The sequence below is a fragment of the Cinclus cinclus genome, chromosome 2, assembly GCF_963662255.1.
Source record: "Cinclus cinclus chromosome 2, bCinCin1.1, whole genome shotgun sequence".
In the NCBI taxonomy this organism is placed as follows: domain Eukaryota; kingdom Metazoa; phylum Chordata; class Aves; order Passeriformes; family Cinclidae; genus Cinclus; species Cinclus cinclus.
The window spans coordinates 80,479,440-80,487,916 of record NC_085047.1 but is presented as its reverse complement, the minus strand read 5'-3'; the positions used below and the strand labels follow the sequence as shown (position 1 = coordinate 80,487,916).

At 42.6% G+C, this 8,477-nt stretch overlaps 1 pseudogene; it reads left to right on the top strand.

The window, feature by feature from the left end:
* The first annotated feature begins 5,525 nt into the window (after positions 1-5,525).
* LOC134057897 (uncharacterized) lies at positions 5,526-6,153 on the top strand (annotated as a pseudogene).
* The last annotated feature ends 2,324 nt before the right edge of the window (positions 6,154-8,477 follow it).

Genomic DNA, 8,477 nt, shown 5'->3' with positions numbered 1-8,477 from the left:
TTTTTAAATTACATTTTGACAAGTTTTGTCATGGATTTTCCCACAGGAAACTACAGTTCTCTTTCTATAGAGAACCAGTTTGGTGAGGTGGTGTGACTGGTCCAGCAGCCCAGCAGAAAAGGCAACCTGACTTAGTCACTGTCCCCTTGCACTAGAAATGCCACAAGGGACATGGAAAATGATTAGGCACCTGGTCAGAGGTCAAAATGCAGGCCTTGAAAGCAGGGAGAAGATAAGATTGGAAAAGATGTCATTCCTGTGAATAGAGTCTTTGCTCATGTAAAACTGTGCCAGTGGACTTTTCTAACCAAGACCTGAGGAGAGTGTTCTGGGAACATAGCAGAGTAAGAGGGAGGATGAGGAAGAAATGGACAAGTGAGATGACTTCTCAACATCTCGACTGGTGTCAGCGTACAGTACAAATGTGCTGTATCTGTGTATTGAATCTGGCTGGCAAAGGGACTGTAGCACTCCTGCACAGAACAAGCCCTCAAAGCACAGACTTCATTCCTGGTGTGTGAATACCCCATTGAGTGATTTTAATGAGGTAGCTGCAGGACTCTTAGTAGGGTGGGAGCCTCTGTGCCAGCACAGAACAGTGAATGGAAATGACAATGTGGTTTATCTTCCTTCTTCCTTTCTGTTCCTCTTCCCACTGCTTCCCACCATGCAGTGCCGCTGTTTCCTTGCCCTTGGGTGCTGGTCGGCCACTGTGGCACATACAAACACTCTCCAGGAGAAGACCCCTCTCCTGTGGGGAGAGGCTTACCAAGCTCAGTGATGTCACAGCCAGTGAGTTCCAGGGCCACCTAAAGGCTGGGAGGTGGCTGGAGAGGCAGGCACAGCCATGGGGAGCAAAACTTCCTGTTTGCAGTGGTGGGAGCACCAAGGCCATACACTTTTTGATGTGGAGTTGGGTGAATAGATGGGTGCTACTCTGCCAAGCTCCCCAAGACCTGGAATGCTGATGGCTCTGCATTGTGGAAAAACCCTTGAGCAGGTGGGAACCATCCCAGGTGCCCATTCAGGCTGTCCCCTCTTGCCTCACAGAGATCTGAGTAGGTCAGACCTAGGATCGAGTGATTGGAATTTTGATGCTTAAGAGGGTCTCATGGCTCATTTGAAACTAAGCCTGAGCTAATTAGTCCCTGAAGACAGCAGTTCAGAAATAACCTGTCTGGCTCTGGGTGTCCTGGTGGCAAAGGAGGAGGGAAGCTCATCTCTCCATTCTGTGCTCTCGCCTGGCACATGTTATGAGGTGTGTCTTAGCTGGCTCCAGCCCAGCCCTGCCTTATCTGCCGAGAGGTGAGGGATAAAAGGTTTCCTAAATGCTTTTTCCTGAGTTATTTTTGCTCTGCCAAAATGCATATTGTTTTGTGTTGAACTACTGTCATTTTTCCCCTGGATTAAAAACTGGACCAGGTTTTACCTGCACCTGCTGGGCACTGTTTGGGTTAGTCCCAGGTACTCAGCCGAGCCAGCTCTGGCAGCAAGGGCAGAGCCAGCAGGGCCATCACTTCCTTCCTGCTCCTGGGGGAGACACAAAGTGAGACAGCCTCTGGTTTTGCTTCACTTCTGTCCCACCTTTCGGCAATGCTTTAGAGCCTTTAGGAAAGGGATGTTTCCAGAGACATGGAACACCAGGCATTTTCAATATTTCTGATAAATTTGTACTCCCAGTGGAAAAAAATACTACCCCATTTGTATCCAGAGATCAGAGCAATGGAATAAGTATGGAAGTCTGTTATTAAACAGCCACCAACCCAATGCTATAATTGGTATTATATATATTATATAAACAATTATATGTATTATATATAATTATTTCCTTCTTATACTTAACAGCTACCTTCTGATTTTTCCACCTTTGGACGAGGCAGGCTGTTGCTCTCTTGCTATCTTTATGATTTTTAACTTGGCTTCTGCAATGAAATAAAAAACCAGTCCTCACTTCAAAAATATGCGGTCATGTTTCTTAAATGAAACAGTGTGATGCTGAGAGTACCAAGACTGTAACTCAAGTTGCTGATCACAAACTGCCAAAGTGATTTTTCTTTCAGGATATTGCCTTTCACTGAACCTGAAGATTGACTTACAATTTGCTGGACCATACATATCTGTTGGACCATGGATATCTGTTACATTTAGGAAGAGTGATTAGCAAACACTGGCAAGACATTCTCCTAAGTGATATGGCACTATTACTCACCGCTGAATTTAAATGAAAAGATAAATATTACGTGCCACAAGCCTAGCTGTGTGCAGGTTTTATTTCCGTTGTTTATTACATATACCTAAAGTAGCAGATAAGAATTCTGGTGTTTTCAGAGCTGTACTTAAGAACCAACAAATCAAAGATCCTTATTATAGGGGCTTCTTCTATTCAAAGCAGCATAGCCAGACCTTAATCTAGAAGTGCAGGACAAAACCTTTAAAACACTGCAAGATAAGAAGTGCTTTTGTAGAAATTGTCTCATTCAACTGAAAACTGAGGCTATATTAGTTTTGTCATAAAAAATAATAATTTAAAAATTGAAAGTGCTATTCATTTAAAGGGATTTTATGCTGCTTTGGCTATTGCTGTCCTGGTCCTAGGAAGCAGCTGACTTTAAGGAGCTGTGTGCTACAAGGCTCAAGATACTCATGCCAACAGCATTGCTCTTAGGAAGATGTGTTTTGTCACCAACAACTAAGGCAATGTCTACCTAGTCCTGAATTCTCCCATGAGTCAAGCAGCAGAAAATGCTTTTCTAATCCAAACCAGGCTTTCTGCAGAAGAGTGGCCGCTCTAAGAGGATGCTCTTAGACAAGTCTTCCTGCTTGTACAGGTGTATCAGAGCTCATGAGACTCATTAGGTGGTAGCCTTTAGAAGAGAACCCATTGCAGTTTGCTGTTCAAAAGAAGGGCTTAAAATTATGGAATAGCTTGAATGTGCATGGGGAAGCTGAAAAGAGTTGGTAGAGGCAACCTTATCCTCATTAGCAGCATCTTAAATCACTGCATGAATGTCCTTTCTCATGTTTCCTGCACAGATGCTGGAGATAATTCTGAGTCTATAAAACTTTGCTGGATATAGCTCTGTTTGCAGGCTCTCATTCCAGTTTTGAGCAGTAAGTACATTCTTGTCCGGTCTTTACAGTGATATAGTTTGGAAAAAACAACATGCCAAAGGTGTTTTCTTCCATGTGGTCCTCCTTCAGCATAGATGGCTGTAATATCTGTGCCTGCCAACTGAGTCACACACTCACACCTTTCAGTTTACAAATGTTTCAAAATGTTGTGGGGATGGGAGTAGGGTGTCTGCCTACCTATGATATTTTTTCTCTTTAAATGAGCATTTGCCCTTTAATCTTGCTAAGAAGCACAGTTTAAGTCAGAGGGCACTCAACTGGAACTTCTTGGCTCATAAGGGGTTGGAGTAACTTGGCATGTAAGTCTCAGTCTAGTGAGGTTCTGAGGATATGGAAAGGTGTCAAGTAATACCACCTCATGCTCAAACACATTTGTGGTTGTCATTCAGCAATATGATTGCATATATTTTTCAATTTAATCTTATTGAGTTTAATGGGATTTGAAGTGTCCCCAGTGTTTGTGCTACAGCTATGTAATCATCTGACTTGGAGCTTCAACCAGAGGCTGCACAAAAGCAAACTGTGATAATCTGCTTTCACCCTTGCACCCAGCACCTGTGACACTCTGTTCCTCACAGACCTCAGTAAAATGAAGGCTGCACCTCTTGCCTGGTCTTGAAAAGTAGGTTACTCAAATGTCTGCTAGGAACGGCTCAGATGTACTTTATCCTGCCTTGGACTGGAAGAATGGTCTTCCACAAGCAATTGCAATCCAATTGTCTGAACTTTTTGGGAAATTATACTACCTGATGGTTGGACTACTAGATGGATGACAACGACAGCTACTAGCTAGTAGCCAAAATTAAAACAAATCTTAATTATTCTGATTCTTCTGTGGCTTGTAAACCTTTTTATCTTTACTTAGGTATCGCTTCCAAGAGGAGAAGACTGGGGGAAAGAGGATGTTTTCCTGTTTTAAAGAAGATGCTTTTCAACTTACAGATTAGAGGACATACTTGCCATCCCATTTTGCCTGTCACTTCCCTCAATTGTTGACACAGACAGAAATAAAGTCTAGGTCATACAAGGCAATCATAAGCCTCTTGGGCAGCCAAGTAGAAAATGTTAATCATGTGAACTCCCACCCTAAGCTGTTGTTTGTTTCTAGCTAAATCTGTCCTGTAGCTCTGTTTCCATGGTAAAATTTCCATATCATCAGATGCTGGCCATAGATGCAATTAGTCAAATCCAAATGTTTTTGTCTGAGCACAAAAAACAAACAAACAAACAACAAACAAACAAAACAAAAAAAACCAACAAAACAACCAAAAAAACCCCCCTTCTGGTGAATTTCCCAGAGACACTTCCCCACCTCTTTCGCCTTGTAAGGGAAAGACCTAATTTTAAGTCTGCTTCTTGCCTCCTGTCATACTTTGCTTCTGAATCCTTAGTTGAACACATTTGTGACATTCTTGTCTATGTGACAAGGGATTCTCAAGCATCTTCCACATCAGGGGTGCAGTTGCAACAAGAGAGACTGTGAAAAACTGACTTAATCATCACCCTGTAAGTTGGATTGCCATTTGGGGAGGTACAAGAAGGATGGAAAAGAGACAGTTGCACCCATAAATGATTTAGTTGTCACTTTCAGTTCCAAAATCTTGTTATTTTTTTCCAGTAAGATAGCTTTATTTTTGGGGGTTAGGCTTATATCTTATCTTAACATTTAGTATCTTGGCACCTTCTTTAATCAGCAGAAGTCTATTTGATGCAGTCAAGGGAGCCTGGAGGAGAAATCAGGTGCCCTACCAGCACAGATCGGCTTCAGCTCTTTAATGTTGGCTCCTCCTGCCATTTGATACTCCAGGGCAGATGAGACATCTGCACAGGGCTGGTAAATGTGATGCAAGATTGAGAAAGCCCACATTCTTTTTGGTGAAGCAACTGGATGCCAACTGGGATACTGCACAGTACCTAAAATAGCGTTAGGTACTTGGTTTTGGGATACTCAATCCTGGGTTTAGGCAGTTTAATTATTTCTAGATTCATCAATTATGGGGAATAGATCTCCACGGACTGGAGTGAATTGAACTCCCACATTGGTGCCTGAGTTTAGATGTTCTTACCTGGTATTAAATCTCTTCTCCCAGCAGGATTAAGTGGTCTAAATATGGGTGTCTAGAACAAGTGAGTCTTTAATGAGTAAATTTGCAGACAACACTAAGCTGGGACTGTGTGTCAAACTGCTGGAGGGTAGGAGGCCTCTGCAGAGAGACCTGGAACATTTGGATGGATGAGAAGAGTCCAGTGGGATGAAGTTTAATAAATCCAAGTGCCAAGTCCTGCATTTTGGCCACAATAACCCCCTGCAATGTTATAGACTGGGGATGGTGTGGCTGGACAGTGCCCAGGCAGAAAGGGACCTGGGGGTGCTGGTCCACAGCTGACTGAACATGAGCCTGCAGAGTACCCTGGTGGCCAAGAAGGCCAATGGTATCCTGGCCTGGATCAGGAATGGTGTGGCCAGCAGGAGCAGGGAGGTCATTCTTCCCCTGCACTCAGCACTGGTGAGGTCATACCTCAAGTGCTGTGTCCAGTTCTGTCCCCTCAGTTTAAGAAGGATGTTGAGATGCTTGAGCACATCCAGAGGAGGCAACAAGGCTGGGGAGGGGCTTGGAACACAAACCCTGTGAGGAACGGCTGAGGGAGCTGGGGTTGTTTAACCTGGAGAAAAGGAGACTCAAGGGTGACCTTATCACTCTACAACTCCATGAAAGGTGGTTGTAGTCAGGTGGGGGTTGGTTTTCTTACCAGGCAACAAATAACAGAATGAGAGGACACAGTCTTGAGATGCACCAAGGGAAATATGGGTTGGATATTAGGAAAAAGTTTTCTTGAGGAAGAGCATTAAAGTACTGGAATGGTCTGCCTGGGGAGGTGGTGGAGTCACCATCCCTGGATGTGTTTAAAAATGGATTAGATGTGGTACTTGGTTCAGGTCACGAGCACTCAAACAGGTGTGAGCATCACTCTCCACCACCCAAGGACACAGGAGCAGAAAGGCAGAGCAGCTGCCAGTGATAGCAAGCGTGTAGGCAGGAAGGCTGGAGCTCTGGGATGGAGAAGAGGTTGAGCAAGGGACAAAAAACCAGGTTTGGAACACCAGATGTAACTGTCCAGGACTACTACTCCTGTAGCACTGGATTAACCTGTGCTCTGTGGCACACTATCATTACTCATGGCATACATTTCACTTGAAGATAATTTCCTGCACTGCACAGCAACCCTTCCTCTGAGCTTCTGTCTGTGCTGCACTGCTGCAATTGCAGTCCTTAAAGAGCTTTTAAAACAATTGTGGTCTTGACCAATTGGCATGGAAATAGAGGCCTGGAACCACGTCCTGAGAGGGAAGGAGGCCAACAAACTATTTGTGGGGCCCATCACTGGCGTGAAATGCATAAAGTAACCCCTCATCTTTTTGGTGGTGCTGGCAGGGAATCATTTTAACCTTGATGTAATAGCTATCCCAAAATACTTTTCTGAATAGCCTTATAAAAGCTGCCAGGCAAATCTTTCATAGCTTTAAGTATTACTGGTACTTTCCAGATAACGTAATTCTGCTTTTTCTGGGCCATTCCTAACATGCTACAGGCACACTGCATGACAGCAGAGGCGGTGGCACTACAAAAGGCTTGCCAAGGCTGGCTTCCTCCCTGGCACCAAGCTCCTGGGCCTTCTGGCTTCTCACCTTCACAAAACACGCTGATAAAGTAGGTGAAGCTGAGGAAACAAGCTGAGATTCAGCTGTCCCTCTGATAAAATAAAAAAAGCCAAGTCTCTGCCTTCAAACAATCAGACTTTGATTTATGTTTCTAATTTGTGCTTCTGCCATCTAAAACCAGGAATTAATTTTGATGTCCTGAAGAAATCATGATGCATACATTGCCAGCAGTTCCCTCTTTAGTGAGCTAGGAAAAAGTTAATGATAACTTCTGACTGAAGATGTTTGGTAAACATCCATATTGAACTTCTACAGAACCAAATCCGCATCCTATTCCTGCCTAAGAGAAGGAGAGCACAGCACACCTGCAAAGCAGGTGCACAGCAAGATACAGCAGATAAGGCTACACTGAATTTATAGCCCATTTATAGCTCCAGCCAGCAGTTAAAAAGATGTGATGACTGACATTGGAGCTCATTTGCTTTTTTAAAAATAAATATCATTAGTGACTCAGGATTAAATTCTGCAGTTCTTTCTCAGACAAATCTGCTGAGCTTTCAGATGTGGCACACTGCAGCACACAGATGTTGATTAAATCCAAGTGAAACTGGAGGTCTCAAAACTGTCCCTTTTGCACCCAAGCTCATTCTATAAATGGAAAAGAAAAGAGAGGCAAGAAAAAAAATACTTTAAAAAAGCACAATACCAAATATGCAAGAGCCTTCTTAAAGATAAACTTGAGAGAAAATATTAAATATATTTTTTGCAGTCCAAAGCAAAAACGCCCACTGTCTTCAGTGACATAGAAATTTACCTTATGGTAGTCACCTGACATTTCCACTTCAGTTTCAATAATGTCATCAAGAGTCTGAGGACTAATTCAGACACAGGTCTGCTTTGATTTGCATTTGATTTTTTTATTTGCACACACAATAGTTAAGGAAACACACTTTGTATTTCTACTGTGCATCTGTATAGTAAAGCTTGTACAAGTATGGGTTCGTAAAAATCACAGGGATTAATGGTAGGCTGGGAAGTGCTGGGTTAACAACTGGACACTATCTTAGAGGTCCTTTCCAGCCTTAATGATTCCAGGATTCTAAGGCAATAGAGATTCTTCCATGTAATTTTTAAAAAATACTTCTAGTATTAGTCTGCAAACTCTGATTTCTGAATACTTATTCCTGTTACAACAGAAATTGCTTCATTATAATATTGCCTGAGCTACTCACTAGACATTAATTTGAAATGACTTTAAGTACACTTTTATTTTCTTTATAGAGAAATACATTTTTTTAATGAGGGAAAGAGAAGAAAGGAATTTCATCAGTGGGATACCATTAATCAGAACCTGCATTCCTATTATTCAGCTGTTTAATCAACCCTCACCATGACAAAACCTTCATTGGCTTCAGCAGCTCTACATGAAGAAGAACTTGAAGAATTTATTGCTTGGCAAATGTTATTACAAGAAGGGATAATTATATATCCCACAAAAAACAAACCAAACCAAGGCAAAACCCAAAACAAAACAAAAACCAACAAAAAAATCCCACCAGAAAAACACCCAAAACCCAACAAAACAAAAAATCAAACAGCCCAGCAAAAACAAAAAGTAAGCCAAAACCTGTAGCCTTGAGAGTGTTCATCCTTGACACCGACAGCTTCAGCTGGTCCCTCATTT